The 18,816-nt window shown below is 39.5% G+C and overlaps 1 protein-coding gene across 9 annotated transcripts in view; it reads left to right on the top strand.

Moving 5' to 3' along the window:
* Nucleotides 1–17,086, top strand: part of LOC111246583 (uncharacterized) — a 123,689-nt gene extending 106,603 nt beyond the window's left edge. For 3 of the 9 annotated variants that reach the window (XR_015325403.1, XR_015325401.1, XR_015325407.1), the window contains 4 exons: nt 11,487–11,621; nt 14,938–15,127; nt 15,734–15,825; nt 15,941–17,086. The gene's annotated coding sequence lies outside the window, so the exon portion shown is untranslated. Of the gene's footprint in view, nt 1–9,385; nt 9,560–9,975; nt 11,223–11,486; nt 11,622–14,714; nt 14,819–14,901; nt 15,128–15,733; nt 15,826–15,940 lie in introns of those variants that run through there. The other 6 variants (XR_015325406.1, XR_015325408.1, XR_015325402.1 and 3 more) reach the window with 6 other exon arrangements.
* Nucleotides 17,087–18,816: the final 1,730 nt, after the last annotated feature.

Raw genomic sequence — 18,816 nt, 5'->3', positions numbered from 1 at the left:
TAATAAACGTACTGGCACCGTAACAGATTTTATAATTTGATTCAAGTACCAAATCCAGGCCGATCAAGGTAACAAAATGGTAATATGTCGTAATCCATTATGCGGACAAAAACATTATGCAAATGTAAAACGCAGAAGTAATCTTTTACATACTATGAAGCATTTCTCGAGTTTAATAGTATTTGAGGGCGCATTTGGCAAAGTGATCATTTATATGGGAGAACCTCGCCCTTTTAAAACTAATATTTCTACCTCGCAGTCTGTGTTTGCTTGTTCGTTCTTAAAAACATAAACAACCCCAGCGTACAGGATGTATTAGTTTTTGACGCACTTAGTTGCACATGATTAGCAGGGTATTTCCGCAGTACTTCAATTGGCTAATTGTGGACCAACAGGAGTGCAGTACAACGTGGAACCTGCTCTTAGGACAATTTTTGTTTTTATAACCTTGCTTCTAATCCTTATGTTCTAGTCTACAAGATCATATTGAATATTTTCAATAGTAGTTGATAAAAACTATTATATTTTGAATGTAACAAACAGTGCTTGAAACGAAATTCGGCATAATTAGGGGGTATTTTGGATGTACCTCATTATAACGTGTACAGCCCGCCAACGGAGAGATACTGTTTTCATATAACTTTTATATGACCTCTTTACCATATATTGTTCAAATTTGAATAGTTCGGAGCTCAACAGTCTCCCATCACCATTTGACCTTTCTGTGCTACCCAATCGCACTACGAATCCACCTACATTAGCGGCTATGAGTACGCAGGTTGATAAACTTTTTGATTTGATTTGATTTTTGCGCCTGGACTGAATTGTATGTACATAGACGTGCGCTGGACTCTGCGTATCCTTATCCTGTTGTATCTTTTTCAAATTTGCTCGCTTAAGATTAGAGTTGAGCTTCGGCGTAATTGTCATGCTACACCCGTCGGCTCCATGTGATATATATATATAATAACTGGGCGATTCAGTTGCTCTGATTGGATCCGTTTCATATACTCTCTCTACTGTAAATCTCTTTGTTGGGGACCGCATTATATATATTGGGCTGCTGAAAGAATATTAACCAGTTCTCAGACAGATAGTTTTAAAATCCTATATCTCAGATAATATGCGTCGCATCGAATCGGCGGTCGGTGACGTCTTAAAGCTAAGATTTGGCAGTGGTAGATGCGCTAACATCGCTGGAACGCCTTTATTCGGCCATAAGACAGAGGAAGAAAATTTAGTAAGAATTGTTATATTTTACAGTTGTATTACGACATAAAGGTACAGATGCTGCCCTGATTCACAAAAACATATTCTAACAGACTGATCGAGAACGATTCTGTCGTTTTCGATCTGAAAATTTCAATGTGCAAGTGTCCTCTAACGGTAGTTTGATGAAATGATTGGGAAAGTTGAGCAGGATAAGCACGTCTTACACCAACTTGAACGATCTAAGAAAAGTCGGCTAGAAAAGAAAAAAAAAAGCCTAATATTTGGGTGCCGTATAAATTTACGCGGAGCAATTTAATTGATTATATTTCCACCTGTGTAGTTTTATAGAAACGCAATGATGTCTATCCATTTGAATAACGGTGCGTCATAAATAATAAACAACAATATGCAAATAAAGGACGTTGAGCTTCACACTTTGTGGCGCGACTTGGCCAACTTGACGCGAAACAAAGTGATGCTACGTATTTAGTGGGACCGGAACGGAATCGTGCATTGTGAATTGCTGCCGGCTGGCAAAAACGATCGTTTCAGACCTTTACTGTCAGCGAGTGATTACAATGAGACATAGTGAGTAGAAATGGTGTCATCCCTTAGCATGACAACGCCAAATGACGATTTGGTGAGGACTGAGAGACTCAAACTATCTATCTATCTACTTCATCTTCTGTTTTGTTTACTGTTAACTTCTTCAATGAAGGGATGCAAGGATTACTTGTCACAATTTTTCGCCCAGCTGTAGAAGCTGTAGAAATTCTACAGTAAGGGAATTATGCTGTTACCAAAAAATGTCATCGCATATTTAATTCTGTTTTGAAATATTCAATTTTGTACTTTTTTGACAACTTTTTGACAACCCTATATATTTTCCTATTGTAGAAAGAAAAAGGTTTTCTTTACTTTCTAGCATTGAGCCGATTTTTCTATTCTAATAATTACAGCTATGAAGTAAAATTTTCTAACGTAGTAATTTAAGTTGTGCTATAAGGCGAGACAATCACCAGATTTATTCACGCACAACATAGGTAATACACAACTCACAAAAAAAAAACGTTTACATTAGGTATCGTGGATTTTGATTCAACGTACGCTGGCAAATGGGTGGCTAAGACACAACATGATCGTATGGCCTGAAGGGCATATTCTAATGCCAATCAACTCTACCCTTAGGAATTTCCAGCAACCTATCGAACATAAGAAGGCCTTGAAAATATTGAGGATCTTGCGCTTCGAGATGTGCGCACTTTATTAGTCTTCCGTTCGGTAGATACCGTTTTGTTAATTGGTCTAGTTGATGGCAAATAAAAAGCATCATCCATAGAAGTTCGTTGTTTTAGATATGGGATTTGTGCTGATTAGGATGATTTTACTTGTTTTTATAGCATAACTTTCACAGGACTGGAATCAAAATTGGGGTACGAACGAGTTCATGACATTGCTCATGATATGGCAAACGCGTTATACGATTAGCGGCGTACGCTCAATAAGCGCATGTTTCTACCTATTTTATGTGTTTGTTGTCGTCTGTACCATATTAAGCCAGTTCTAGTCAGAAATCTACTCAAACCGATTTGTCAATTACAAAACACTTTACTCCAGTGTAGACTGTTGGCGAACCTATACCATTATGTTGATTTCTACAAAACTTCCAAAAGGTCTACTTCAACGTTGACCTTTTTACCAATAACAGATCAGCTCAGCCCGTTCAGATCGGCTAAATATCATTATGGTAGGGGACGGCTTAAAGAAGCACCAATTTAGCTTCAGGATTAAAGCAAATTCCGATTTTTACCAAATTAACGATATTCCATGTGTATTAAAATGAACATCTAAGCTTCGGAGTCGCAATTATACGCGAAGCTAAACTTGAAGTACACGTGGAAAGAAATGTCCTAAGCTTTTCCTGAGGAAGTTTTTGCTATAGCACATACACATACTCTCTACTGCATCTGTGTTTTCAAATGAAACCTGAAATGCGGTTTGGTTAAGGCTGTGTCCTTGTATAAGGACAGATTAATCAGCTAGATTAATTGCTAACGACTCATGTGTATTGTACGACTATCGTTTATTATACCTGTGTGGTTTGGGGTTCTTTTCAAGTAATTTATAGGTTATATAGTTATCATAATTTAACTAATAACCATTAAACTAACATTAATAATTGTTGGTAGTATTATCGCTTCTAATGAAATTATTTGTTGTTCTGTTTGTTGAGATAATTACTAACTGGGCCGTTCTTTTATACTAAAAAAATCTGACACAATTCATTTACGAAGAGGGTCATATTAGTTTGAATCCATCTCGCTTCAGTCATAAAAAATCAGTTTCTTATTTATATTTTGATCTATATTTATTTCCTTAAATTGGCCACATTACCTGTTCTAACAACCGATAACCTACGAACTCTTTCGCTAGGCTCTAGTTGCGTCCATTCCAAATGAATAGTTCGAGCTTTACGGCCCATTCTCCCGTTGAAAGCACTGCTTCAGACGGCTGGCCCCGGCACACAGACAAGTGCTCTACAGAACCCGATGTTCTATGAAAGTTCAACAGCATCGCATAATTAGGAAAACTGCAAATATTTATCGACGAATATCAGCTGTTTTTATGATACTGCCTAACACAACCCCACAAATTCACTCGGGGGGAACATTTATATAACATATGATAACGTTATCTCTGATCAACAAACTAGCATCTGAAGCGCGTTTCACTTCAATTTTGCCTAACAAGTTTTCTGCTCTTCGGCTGCCGCTGCAAAAATGCCTGTCATATTGTAACTCTAATTTATCATCACAATTGCAGCCAATTGATTACGCTGTCCGAAATTGTCATACTTACATTTACATCTTTAACGATAATGTTATCAGGATTCTAACTACGTTTGTGGAAACATTTAAAAGACGAGTAAATCAAACCAACGTTAACTAGGGGGCGCATGGAACTGTCACCCGAAGGCCTGGATCAATGTCTGGACACAGCCTGAGAAAAACCTATTTTCTATTCGAAGCGGAATACATTGTTTTTGACGTTGAACTACTGCAATTGGCTATATAAGTGAACTTTATCATAACTGCAATCCATTATACTAACGGAAAATTATCTGGGATTCCGTACTGAGAGCAGTAATGCGTCTCGGATGCATGCGTACGCATCTCGGGAGCCTGGAACGCTGAAGCGTAAGTCATTAAAAATCGTTATGGGGCCTATTGTTTTCGTACCGAAGCAACTCGCTTGCCGTATTCTGAAGCAATTCGCACACAAGCTATTCAACATAAAAAAGCATTTCATCTTCTCTGTTGGTCCTGTCTTCAGCAAAATCCAGCTCGAACGCAGGGGGCTGGCAAGCTGAGTTTGGTCTTCACGATATCAACGGCACTAAGGTACCTTTCACTTATGCTGCTAATTGTCAAGATAATAAACAGTACTATTTTTTAAGCTTTATCTAAGCAAATTCTGTTTGACAGTAAACTAAAATCGTAAAAAGGCAGCAAACTCGTGTTCGTACATTCACCTTGGCTACTGTAAAAAAGAGTTGTAGGTTAATTATACTGTACACTCCGCCAAAACGCATATTCCCCATTCCGATAAAGATAACCATAAAATTAACACGTTTACTAGGTTAAAGAAATCCCTAAAAAAGGATAGAATAATGTTTTTATTTGTAGAACGCTCTCTAGGTCTTCTCCTATGACAATGCAAGACGAATGAAATCGCTTAAGTAAGTCACGGATAAAAGAACTACTTGCGTCCTGGTGTTCAATCTGAACTTCGCTAAAAAGTAGAACTTCCTTCACTTATCGCGGCTGTTCCCGAACCACAAAGAAGACCTCGGGCGTTTCGGACCGGATATCGTAGCTTGCTCATTAATTTCCGCATAGTTTCGAAATATTGCATAAGAGATAAAATAATCGACCACGTTATTATGCAACAAAAATTCTAACCTAAACTCCTATATGGGAATTTTTGTCCGTATTTACTTATTTTTGAATTCCTCATGTGTTTTTTCTACACTTTGCAGGGGGTGATGTTAGGTGCTAATAAGAATTTTTACCATTAGCAGTATCTTCTCGTAGGAGTCTGATTGGCCTTTCTTTTTTAAATGATTTATTTTCTATACTGATATGCTGACGATTTTCCCGTCTAGGGAGAACTGTTGGCTCGACTGCTGAAAAGCTTTCAGAGGTTCCGATATAGCAAATAATGCAATAAGTATGCTGCATTAAATATAAGCTGTTTCAAGAGACATATTCTGTCAGTTATAGCATTGCGCTATGTCACGATGTAATGTTTCGGGGAGTAGTCGTCAACGAAGACTGCTTCAACGGATATGAGCTTCACCTCATGTCTCCAACTATGCTGAGCAGCTGCCTGCGGAAATATTGACTCGCTTTCTGTTCGGGATTTGTCAATGACCAAGAATTGAACTGCAAACGCGTTTCCGACCTATTAGTTTTGCGCTTTTTGTCTCACCGATGGATGCGGAGGACGCTTGTATGCCTGCTGTTAAAGCAGCCATTAGAAGCTCGCTTATGCGGGGCCATAGACGGGCATCTTTGTTCCATACATCAGACAGACATTGAACAAAGTAAACCCCGCTGCCGATCAGATGATATTTGCTCATAAAGTGGTTTATCGAAATATAGAGAATGACATTTGTTTACCTTTTGCGCATGCTGGGATCTAAACTAAGATTTGCAAAATGTCAGGCTGTTGATTTTTTGTTCAGAGTTGCCATTTATTTTTTTATTGGAAAACAAATCAAAGATTTATAACTAGCGTGCTCGTTTGAGAAAAGACGACGAAAACCTATACGTATATACCACGTTTTTGGAGTGGCATTAGTAAGTCTCCGTATGGGCAGACGTTGCAATGCGCTCATCCTCAATGCTGCCCCGTGCATTTAAACATATTATAAAGTGATATTTTATTCTAGCGAGAATAGAAGACCTTTGAAAATATATAGGTGACAACTTTGATGACTTTAGCCGTGTCCCTGATACGTACGCTTTCCACGTATTACATTCGGGGCAAAACAATGAGCTACACATTCACAGTGAGCAGCGTATTTGTGATCAGACCTTATTTTATGAATAGAGTTTCTGATGATCTACATTGAATTAAAGCCGCTATAACTGGTTAGCATTTCGCACAGTATGCACGTTTTACATACAATCCATGTCGATACTTACGAACGTTTTCCGGTCCCTAGCACATTTCGAGTTTTCAACCGCACACTTTTCTTTGATATCGCTAAAAATCAGATAAACGTTCGCATCGCAGGCTAAGCCCATATTACATTCAGAATGAGAGTCGGATCGGAAAGCATATGTCCCTATTCTTTAGAAAATTGGAATAGAAACTAGAGCTTATTCCTGAAGCCATGGTTAGGCTAGCACATTGAAATTATTTATGGCAACATTTTTTATGCTCCAACCGATTAAAGCCAAAAAATGCCCATTCAGCTAAAATGTCTTTAGTCAATAGTTAGCAGTAGGTACGGTCGGCAAGTGGATAGTTGTCCTCCGAAATTGAGTTCAATTTGTATGTATCTGGTATAATAACACAAAACTAGCGCAGCTCTATCTCGACGATAAAGCTATTGAACTCCGATCTGATTTTTATATAGCCCAGAGCTAAAAATAGAAGCACAGCCATTTCAGCTGGTTGCTCTGCGATATCTCCAATGTTTCCAATATATTCTGAGCACATTAAGATATGATAACCTAAGCAGTGCCCGTACCACGCTTTACTACTCAAAACTATTTTAAAAAGTAAAAAATCGCCAACTCCAATTAGATTGCGTCTGGTCTACTCCTACGCCCAGCGAGTAGCTATTGAGATTTATAGTACGATCCGCTTATATATATTCTGAATTAATTTATAATATTTAGTGCCGCAGTTACTCATGTATTATATATATACGATTCTTAAACCATGCTACCGCTGTAAAATGATGGCAGTATGAAGGCCGTTTCGCAAGGCACTTCAGCGTAATTTAAGAATAGCTGATAAATTAAGCTGAATGCTAAGCTTGAAACGCTCCGGTCACGGCATAAGGCGTAGGTTGTATCGTGTCACTTTTGAAGTCGACACATTCGTACGAATAGGGACATGCGAAACATTTACATCAAGTTAAGGCATCTTATATACATTTGAACCTTAAATACTTCGAAAATGATGCACTGTTTATATTTTGTCCTAGTCAAAGTAAAATCGTGACCACACATGGTCGCCGCGGCGACTAAATCAAACCTAGCTGATTGAGTACCTGAATTTAGGCCGTGGCTATCGCTAGCCCCGTCCCTTAAGCCAATCTCGGCCATACAAGCAGTTCTATTGTTTCCTTTTAGTAATAAAAGCTATGATAATGACTTATTAACGCAGCTTTTCTATTCAGCGCTAGTGCTAACCTGAAGCATGTAGTACATTAAAAAAAAATTTTGAATTTGGCGTTTTTCCTAACGCCCACGGCTTGTCTGGATCGTCTGTTCTTGTGTTAACACGCACGTTACGTTAATCGAATGAGACTGGCGATTTTTCTATCGAAGAGGCCACACAAGAGACTTTCTGCATTGCTATAAGACTTTAGTTTGCTCACACATACAGTAAACGTTCCGCACAGGCGGAAATCTCATCTCGAGACTGCTTTCTAATTCGGCCAATTTCTGCGTCGCTTACTTACCATCATAAGCTCATAATGGTTTATTATGCGAGATCTTTGGGGTATGGGTCCTTCAGTCAGTGAAATAATTTCAACTTGATCTTCCAATCCATTTTGTTATCATTCTTAGGACCACTCACCTTCGCCAATATGGTCCTCTGACCTCTGGTGTCTATAATGAGGTGGCCTCGCTTGTCCACGCATACCTACAGACTATGCGCGAATGGTGGTGAAGCTTTGGTCAATATGATCAGCCCCATTCTTGTGAATCGATGTTAGACGTCCCCCAGCGTCCAGTATACTGGTTTTATATACATCGATTTTATGGTCGATTTATATAGATCCGTGATTACTGATATCACGAAGAGGATATACTATAGAAGCCAAGAAGCGCACTCTAAGCCCTCGGTAATCCTGGGCACGTCCCAGGCTTGTGGTCCTTCCGACTCGCATGCATTGCTACGACGAGATGGACAGATTAGCGAGAAATCAGATGATATAGCAGAGTTCTAATTGCAGACCCAGGTACATATCAACTCCACAGTGGCACGGGGGTGTTATCGTAGCGTAATGCAGAATTATCTTAAAGAAAGAATGTTCTGTAGTCTGGCCAAAGCCATAGACCACAACTCATAGAGAGAATTTAATATAGATACTATTATAGTGATATTAGGTCCATCGTCTGCCTGCTTAGTTGGCCGAAATTTAAAGTTTCGGTATATCCGTTTTAGGAGTCTGTTTCAACCTGACGTATCAACATTGTTGGCAAGTACAGTCCTGACAGAATGCTTATTTATCGACTTTCAGAACGAACTGGTCCTTATCCTCCATTTACCTTGGCAGGCTGCCGGATATATACAGTATTAAGGAGCTAATGGTAATTACTATTAGCGGGTGTCGTCAAGAATAAAGCAATTTTGTTTCGAAACAAAAAACCTTTAACACGTATAAGACGTAACATCAACTCCAAGGCTGTTGTCCATTGGAAAGTACACTTAATATCGATTGCCCTATGAAATATCAGGGTTCACGGATTGAGGTGCAATCGCACAATAAAAATAATTATTTAGTTAACCGGATGTTGCAACACGTTATCATTCTAGGATAGCTTACGAATATATTTGTTTTATTTGAAGGTCATTTATTGCCTACAGGATGAGCTTTTCAGTAAGCAGGTCCGCATGTGATGAAGCGCAACAATCTCCGATAGCTTAAAGAAAATATTCTTTTTAGCTACGGTTGCCTGTTTAGCAAGGTTATTATCGAGAGTAAACTTCTCACACGCTCCTGTGTATTTATTTTTCTGTAGAGTGCTCCTTAGCGCTTCTTAGGGCAGGTGTCGTGTGTCCTCTGACGGACGCTCGCCCGCACTTGGCTGCATTGGCGTTTTCACCTGCGGCAGGTCTAATTCTGTTCGACATAGATTAACTGCAATCCTCATCTGGTCGTGATGTCAAAAGGAGAGATAACCATTCGAAGGACCTCTTTCAGGCATGACATCACATGGCAATATTGTCCGGCGAACTCGCTCGGAAGTCGCAAACCGTCTGTTCTTGTGGCAGAGTCGCGCCAACATTTATAAAAAACGGTGGTTCCTTTTTTTGAGCTCTAATAAAACTTGATAAGGAAGTGAAAAGCCAGATGTTTCCGACTGCTTCAGAAAAGGTAACTTATATTGCACCTAGAAAATATTTCCCATATCTACATCACACTTGACAAGATTTTTTCTTTGTAAGAAGTCATCATGGATGTTTATTTGTATGTGTGTATGGTTGTGTGATTCGTAGTATAAGCCACTGAACAAATTTGACTAACAAGTGGACCTTTAATCTACCTGTAGTGTTTTATACTATGCTGGTACACTATTGTAGGTGTTTACAATAATGTTTGTATTAAACTATACTGCCATAAGTGTTTAGGGGCTCTAACGCGATACTCTCAGTTTTTTATGAACTTCGTCAAGAATCTCGTCACTTCACTGATGCAGACTCCACTTGGCTAGAGACTTGTGTTTTGATTAGAATTTCGAAATTGTTCCTCGCTAAGTGACTACGCAGTAGCACATCCAGTTTACCAACTTAACGTTCGATTACTGTCTGGCTTCCATTCTGATTTTGCACGACTGTGGCCTCTCCTGATAAACTTTCGCCGCTTGCGACTATTTTTCATCAAGTTTGCGCTTATTCTGGCTATCGGCAATGTGCTGCTATCCATTACAGCCTTCATACCGTTCTAACGCAGACGTCACTGTCTGAGCCGGTCGAAATTGCTCTTGCGCGCCACCTAGTTGTTGCAATTTCCTTTTCGGGACGTTTCGCTCTATTTTGAGCCCCCGTTTTTCTCGAAGATTTTTTTGCCAGGTTGCGCACCGAACTTCTGCCGCTGTCATTGCGTTCGTTACTGCTTAATAACAATAATAGTAACACTAGTAGCACAATAACTCGGTGCTTAAAAAGTTTAACTTAACTTCTTCGATTCGGATTCGTATCCACTGAAATTTCCACACTTTGCAAAGGATGTGTTCACAACTCTAATAGCAACTTTTAGAGTGTCACAGAGAAACCATTTAGACGTTAACTAATTCCCTTTATAAAAAAAATTGATTATTCAACCGAGTCGTTACCGTCAGTTCAAGTAATAACACGTTTGCTCTTCCTTAGAAAATTAAGCGTTGTACGTACAAATGCTTGTCGCAGTCGAACTTAAACAAATCTTTTGAAGGGCAATAATCATGTGAATATTTAACTTATAATAGCGATAGGCGTACCAACAGAAGGAATATAAAAAAATAATTATAATACTGAAAACAGCGTCTTATATTTGATGCGGAGGTGAAGGATAACTTCCCTTTTTAAATGCTATTTGTATGACAACGGTTTTCGTTCGCACCTTGTTGTATCGATTGAAGGACGTCTTTACAACGATAAAAATAGTTGCACCGTTTTGTGACGAGAGTCAATAGCGCAACGTATCTACCCATTTCAAAATGACATATGGGCTAAATAAAAACCACAAAAATTCCTGATTTCTGAGATCGCTTTTTAATAGGTTTTTCTTTAGAAAGGGGCCTGTTCCTATACAATGTCTGACATAGTATTAGTGGACTCTTCCTCACTAAGTATCTCAAAAGGACCAGTCAGTGCATAATAGAAGTAAAATTATTGAGTACGTTAGGCTTATAATCTAACGACTCAATAGCTACGTTCGTACCTGTCCGTCAACGGACTGACGGCTTTGGTCGACCTTGTTATGCGTATAGGACAAACATTGAGGCCTGTTACAAGAAGAGCAGCGCCAGCAGCAGCAAGAGGAAGATTTTAAACATTTTGTACGTGTTAGAGGTGTCATTCCCGACGGTCATGTAAACCACTAGCTAGTGATCTCCAAAATGTTCCTTTTTTAATCCGCTAATAACGCTTTACTAATACCAGTGCATCAAGCGATACTCGAAAAGAGAGTGTCTTTCAAATACGTTACACAGAAAATTTCCAAACATTTTTTATTGATAGCACCACTTATTTCTAAGTTAGCTCCGGCTTCATGCTAAGGAGATAATGCCATTTGTGTAAATTGCACTTTATATCGTTTGCAGCTCGCCATCCCCTGACGCGTTCAACCCGTGCGAATATGTAATGGGTATACGTTCTTTGTGAGTGGGAGTATGGTTTGTGATTCTGCCAGCCGTCGTCGGCAACTTAGCGGTCATGGTTGTCCTAATGAGCTCACGGTAAGTTCTCGAACCCATTACGAATAAATCATAAGGTTGTCGCGCCATCTTGTTACTGACAATTGTTTTTAATTTTGCTTAATGTTTGTTGTGAAAAATGTGTCAGATGGGTGTCCTCGTATCGAAATCGGCACCTGAATGGCTGAAGGATTAGCTTTAATTGAACACGATAGATGTGTAAATGTAGATTCAAAATAAAACACTAACATCTGATTTTTTTTTTCATTTTAGAGGCACAGCTTTCCCGAATACTTTGTCAATATGTAGAAACACTATACAATTGAATGTCGCAAGCATTCCCAATACGGGAAAGGATACTGCATTATCCGCTCGACTGCTACATTAGCAAAACTAATGGCATGTGTGAAAACCAATACCGCCTGACATCGGTTGTCGTGACAACTCCGGATGATACTATAACATAATACAGATTACATATAAATATATATTACTTTCTATATGATGTGGCAACAGCTATCAATTATTTACACCTGTTTGGCACGCGAATGGTAAGCTTAGAATATGAGTAATGTTGTTATTGGCTCTCTCACGTAGGAATTAAGATTCAGACAAGTGCGTCACCTACGCTGCCCAAAACCACACTCTAGCTGAACTGGTTAAATAAAGATCAATAAAAAAGTTTGGGACTATCTTCACTGCAACGAATGCACACATGCCATGAGTTGTTTGAAGATGGAACATATATATATATATATATATATATACATACGCTTCCACTTCATTTCTTCATAGTAAAACGCTGAAGAGATGCAATATTTTTGCGACAACGAAAACCCAGTTTCCTGTCGAAATAAAAGTCAAAAGAAATGCGCTTATGCATTGGTTGGGCTGCTTGTCAACAAAATCTTAGATCCGCTTTGGGCGTTGCCGCAGAACGAAACTCTTTGCTCGATGTCTTTGCATACAGATGCTCTACTACGCCGTCGCGTTATGGCCTAGGAAAGTTTCAATAGAGAGCGATCCTCAACAACGTTGAAAGAACTGGGAGAGGGCTTTTGCTTTTTTAAGTCCTTTGGTGAGTAGGTGCCAATACTGGTAAGGCGTGACTAAAGTGACCAGAGTGACTAAAGTTACTCTTGCGCTTTTTTTTTTTAATCTCAGGTCCTTCCGTTCTCCTGTCAACGAACTATTATGCTAGTTTCTGCGACTGTCGGCTCTTAAAGAATTCTTACGTTGTGCCTTGCAGAACATCATTATCTTGTCTTGTAGCATAGAATGTCTAGGTTACGATTTACAATATACTACTAGTGATTTTTGATCTGCTTTCCTGTTCTGGATCGCTTTCCTAAGACCATCAAGCCGCCATCTTGACCTTATAAGCCGCTCGCCGTCTATTGTTTCCGTCGAAGTTGTCAACAGAAGTTGCAGACTTTAGCCATACTTCAAGTTAGCTAGATGAGTAGTTTAGACCTTACGTAGCAATTTTTCGACGCAGACCACATAATAAACTCTTTGACCGGTCGTTATAAAGCAATTTTTTTAATTGTGAACTGTTTGCCTCGAGTGGGGCATGGATTGTGCAACAACACCGCTAATGCTGACTTAATCTGCCCAAGGGTATTTCTTTTGCTACGCAATGGAAGGCAAACGTCTATTGGAAATGTTCCGCTCCGATTGTCCTAAGGCTTTGCTCTTCAGGATTTAGGTCTAAATTAAAATTTATAAAGTCTTTAAGGGGCCGCGGTCCCTCGTAATGTTTTCTCCATACACAGAGTGACTTTGTAAGGAGAACTGAGTAATGCGAAATTACCTGATTGTCCATGGGGGATAAACGATTCCGTGCTGAATCTTTTCAGCCAAAGGTCTCGCTGATAGTAAAGAGTTCTGGCCTGTCAAACTCCCGTCTTTGAGCGCATCAAAATACTAGTAGATACAGGCACGAGTAAGCGAATGTACCTGAGTATTATAAAGCAAATTTTCGTGATCTTCTTTTGTGAGCTTAGTTTTTCGCAATACATTTCTAGATAATTTTTAGAGAGGAGTCATGATACTGTATAGTGCCTCTTTAAAATGTATTTATTTGTACGTAAGAATCTCAATTTCTATCTTAAGTGCCGCCTACCTTAACAACCATTTCAATAATTCAATAAATGATCTATGTCCACAGGTGTGTCTTATATAACTCAGGCGTAATTCGAACTGTCCATTCTCAGAAATGAACGGCATTAATTTTAGGTTTCGTACTGATCTATAATTAAAAAATTACGCCAGACGTTACTCCGGCGTAACTCATAAAGTGGTTGTCCTGAGAGGGACTGAGAGGGTCCCAGAAGTCTGCCTGTTTCGATTCCGTTGTTTCAATTAGAAATAATATCAGATTCATTCGTGTCGTATTTCCCGCGAAAAGAATCGGCTCGAAACGAGTTTAACCATCTCTAAAAACAATCAAAAGTTTATGCAGGAACGTTCTTCCGCGTTTTGATCTATTCAACAGGTCATAAGGCTCTGTCGTTTTTCGGGATCAAAGCGGAGTACTATAGCTGTCTCTTTCCTGCTATATACAATACATTTAATTTGAGACATTAACAAGATAGGCCGCGATATTTTTTTGCGACGTCTAACCTTCATTAGGTAAATCGAATTATCCTCATCGCAGGGAAAACGTTTCTTCGTACTGAATTGCGAAGATCCTACGGTTACGTTGGTTTGTCAGCTTCTCAACGGCTTTGCTATCATGACTGTAATAAGTGAAGTGAGTGAACTCAGCACGAAAAGCGTTTTCAGATGGGTTTGAAGTACATGAACTTTTCCCATGCGCATATCGTTCTATTTTCGGCTATTGCTTAATGACATCATTATTAAGCATAATGTTGACAGTTATCATTTTTCGCCACTTTGCAAAATAGATCTACATGACATATGTAAAATTAGTCTGCTCGCTGTTAGTTAAAAAGCAGAAACGCCACTCGCGTTACTCTAAGTATATAGAAGTAAGCTAAAGTACTAGAGACCAAGTGGTCATCTAGAAGGCATATTTACTGGCTTTTTGCCTTCTATTTCTAGTATAACACAAACTTAGGTAAGATGTCTGCATAATCCTTTCTAGGTATTAGCGTAAATGGGATTGTTAATACAATAGAATTTTGTTATGGATCAGCGACTGCTTCAATCAGCCATTGAGATGCTTCCCACCCTTAGATCTAGACGCCCTTAGAGCTAATCGCTATTCGCCATATGTAAGTTCGCTTGTGATGTACAGCTAGTATAATTATCATCAGGAAGACAGACATAGTTGTTAAAACAAGTACCTAACCTGCAGGCTTTGTGATCGGGTTGATTTTGACGACAAGGTTAGATGAGTTTACCCCGATAAATGTTGCGTGCGGATGCAAGGACGTCGGATGAATTTTCGACGACGTCGGTGAGAAGAGTTGAATACTGACCGACGGCGAGAACTGCGGGCAGTTATCGCCTGCAAAGTTGGGTAGCCGTTAATGAAGATACACAAGGCTGATTTGGGACTATATTACTAAACTATCATTCGAGTAAGTGCCACTGGGAAAAGTATCCCTATATTACATTCGAACAGAAGCTTCAATTATTATATATTATGCAATAAAACCTTTTCTCTACGTGTAAATTTTGTTATACACAGATAACGGTTGAGGATCATGTTATTTATTTTCCAGATTTTATCGACTGAAGACCCATTGTGTTGAATTACCTCGTTAAGGCGCTAATGCAACAATTAGTACAAGGAAACGGCATTTCCTATTTACGATCAAGCCTGTACCTTATAGTTATATACGTCTCCTATTGATACCTTAGGAACATCAGTGTAATTTCATACCTTAGCATTCGACTGAACACGTTCATACTTCGTCCTGGAAATGTTCGTTTTTATATATTCGAGTGCACCATTTCATAATGTGGCCGTATTGTATTCGGCAACGGTAAATAACCTGGGCCTCTGTATTTATTATATTTATTCACGATACCTTAGTTTCAAGGTAGACTGCGCCGAAGGTCAGGAGCAGACAAAGTGAAGTATTATATATATCAGTAACAAGACCACGTTAATCTGTTTTGTCGTGCGCTATTACCTCTATTGTGGACCTTATGGATTTGGCTTGCCTGGGGCCACTTCTCAGCATTAATGGATTGGCCTTTGTCCTGATCTGTGCCTGTTACACGAGAATGTACATCAGCATAGCTAGACAGCAAATGGCTAATTACTACAACGGTATGCCATATGTTATTCAAATTTAATATTACTTAGATATATCGTTTTAATACCAGTTAACATGGACTCGAGTTATTGTTGTTAATTTTGCTATCTGCGTTTGTTTCTATTACAGACCAGGACACAACGGTAGCGAAAAGAATGGCTCTGCTTTTATTTGCGGATTTCGCGTGTTGGGCACCAGTCGCCTTTTTTGGACTCACAACAGTGGCCCGATGTCCCTTCACTGATATGACTAACTCCAAGATCTTATAAGTTTTTTTTTCTATCCGCTCAATTCATGAGCGAATCCGTTTCTTTACGTGGTCCTGACACTTCAGTATCACCGTGATTTGGTTATTTTACTGGCACGTTATGGACTTTATACCCAACGTGCATCCATGTATAAGGACGCCTCGTCAGGGCTTGGCCAGAACCCGCACGTAGCACCAGGTAACCCTCGTTTCTGCATGATGGTGTTTTCGTTTGCACACCTTTATTTAGAGTTTTCGTAAGCCTGTTTGTATCTTATGGGTTTGAAGAGAAATTACAGTTCAATAGCGAATCTGTTATAGCTGCGACAATAATAAATGAGGCTGAATGATACTACAGGTGTCTTAATGCAGGTCACATCAGACGCCTGATCCGTTTCGGGTAAGCGAGCTCAGGCAGCAGCGCTGGTAATTCTACAACGAGGAACGAGCACCGAGTCGGTGAGGTTGTTTTCACCCGAATTTCGTATATCTTGTATTATTTCTCTCGCAAACGTATTCAAATTAAAATGAACAATTCACTTGCCCCAGTGGTTCAACCCACCTCTAGGTACGCACTGTTGTTCCGGAGGAGCTTGTGGTATCGGGGGCGATGCCTCCCCCGCATCGTGGAGCAGTACGACGGCGTCACGACAATTTAGTTTCGTGCCCAACGGAAGCAGAACCGGGTTGCAAACGAGCGGGAGCGGCCTGAGGAGTCGCGAGAAAAGTTCGGCATCTACTCGAAGTCGCCTGGTGAACGAGGCAAAGATTTTCATAGAATATGCAGGGTGCCGCTAATGCAGGTAATAGGGTCAAAACTAGTAGCGGAAGTGGCCGTAAGAACGGCCATAACAAACGCAGACAACGCCGTCAACCGCCATCCGATTTGATCTTACCTCAGCATTAGCATAGTGGATTCGTAGGATCGCACAATCCCAATTCATCATCGATACCGCCATCGATAAAGATGCAGTATTTCTGTGATACACATATTTAGGAATAAAAGAATGCACGATTATTTCAGTGAATCTACTAAGTTACTTTTTTGAAAAAGTTGCTTTTCTTCTATGATAGCGTTATTATCACGGAGGGTTGTACTTAGCAGAAAATGGTTATTTCTTGTAACGAACCTAGCTAGTTTGTGAACATGGCCATAGAGAGAATGAATACTAGTAAAGGTTAGCTATGGTTCCTGATACAGTCGTAACATGATGTACGCTGTTGAGTACCATATCTGGAAGCTGTCTCGGAGCTCATGCTCATAACGACGGTAGTAAAATTGTTGGGTACCATGCTTAAGGTGTCCACTTATCAATCACCGCCGATTTACTAAAATCAGTACTACTTAGAATTAACATAACTAAGTATAAATTGATAACAGTGGTTAGCAGCACACATAATCTGTATATAGATGTTTAGCTATCGAAGGTGAAACCTCACGTGTTAATTTGAGGTAGACATATCACAAGCTTGTATGGATGCATGAAGAAAAATGTGTGTGATGGGTAAACGTTTTCTCAAACAGCAGCGAACAAAAGTTTAATAGTTGTGTGCAGATTAAAGTTAACGAGGAAACACGAAGGCTCGCGACTGACTCTTAACCCTAAAGGAAATAAACTATATTAGGTTTCCTGATCAGACTTGGACGCTTCAGCTAAAATTTCGACCAACGACATGAATCGATTAATTTTAGCATGAATTTTCCACCTATCCGCGATGATGGGCTGTTTTTAGGTATCGTGAAAGCTATTTTCCTCGATGGCTGACCAAAATCTGTATGGTGACAAAAATGGCCGCACGTATGAGTAGTGATATGCTATTGGATCGCCTACGGCAGCATTGTTAGCAGTTGTGTTTAGGCTATAATGAGAACAATGGATGGAAAAGTGCAAATGATGCAGCCTTATTGTAATCCTATTGAAGCCTTATTGGTGAGTGGATGTCATCTCGAAAGCGTTATTTCACGGCAGGAAAAAGTCATGCGTGCAAATGTGGAAAGCATATTATGAAGACGCCTATTGATCAATGTCCGATAAACAGAAGTGATGAGCCGCAAGAATGTATGTAGAGCAAATGCATCACTATGAGACAAAACTGTCATGGCTATTGTGGTGAAGTGCAAGTTTAACTATCGCTCAGTGTGATTGCTAGCAGTTGCAAGACAACTTCACCGCTGATTTCAGGGCAGCTTCTTGATGAATTTGCGTCTGCTTAGGAGAAACTTCGAAAATAAAAAAATAATAAACAAACAAATCCTGCACCGATGAAGTGTAGTGATCTAAGGGAAATGATGCTAGTCAAAGGATACTATTGTTCCGCATTCACTTTCTATACGAAGATCGCCATGGATTGGGTTAAACGTTTCTTGAGAAATACCGTAACACACCCGATAGGGCTAAACGTCCAATGACCCGACGTGAATAACCTTTAACAGGACCATTTAGAGTAGCTTCATCGCTATAACCTCGTGCATAATTTGGACTAGACTGAATGTATACCTGTATATATAAACGACATCATTTCTGTATTTGAAGCTGTTCGTATGAAGCAGCAGATATTACCTGAGAACCAGTACCGCTTGATTAGATATATTTTTACGAGCGCACTAAGTACACAGAGCTTTATTACACTTCAGGCAAATATAAACTAATAGACTATAGCGCTGTGTATTAACGTGAATTAATAGTAAAGAAAAAAAAAACTGAGTACAGTGGAGAACTGCACAAAGTGTAGCTTTCCGCCTAAAGTGATTTAAGAA

Source organism: Varroa destructor, unplaced genomic scaffold, assembly GCF_002443255.2.
Source record: "Varroa destructor unplaced genomic scaffold, Vdes_3.0 BEIS01000003.1, whole genome shotgun sequence".
Classification (NCBI taxonomy): Eukaryota; Metazoa; Arthropoda; class Arachnida; order Mesostigmata; family Varroidae; genus Varroa; species Varroa destructor.
This window is presented reverse-complemented; position numbering and strand designations above follow the sequence as displayed.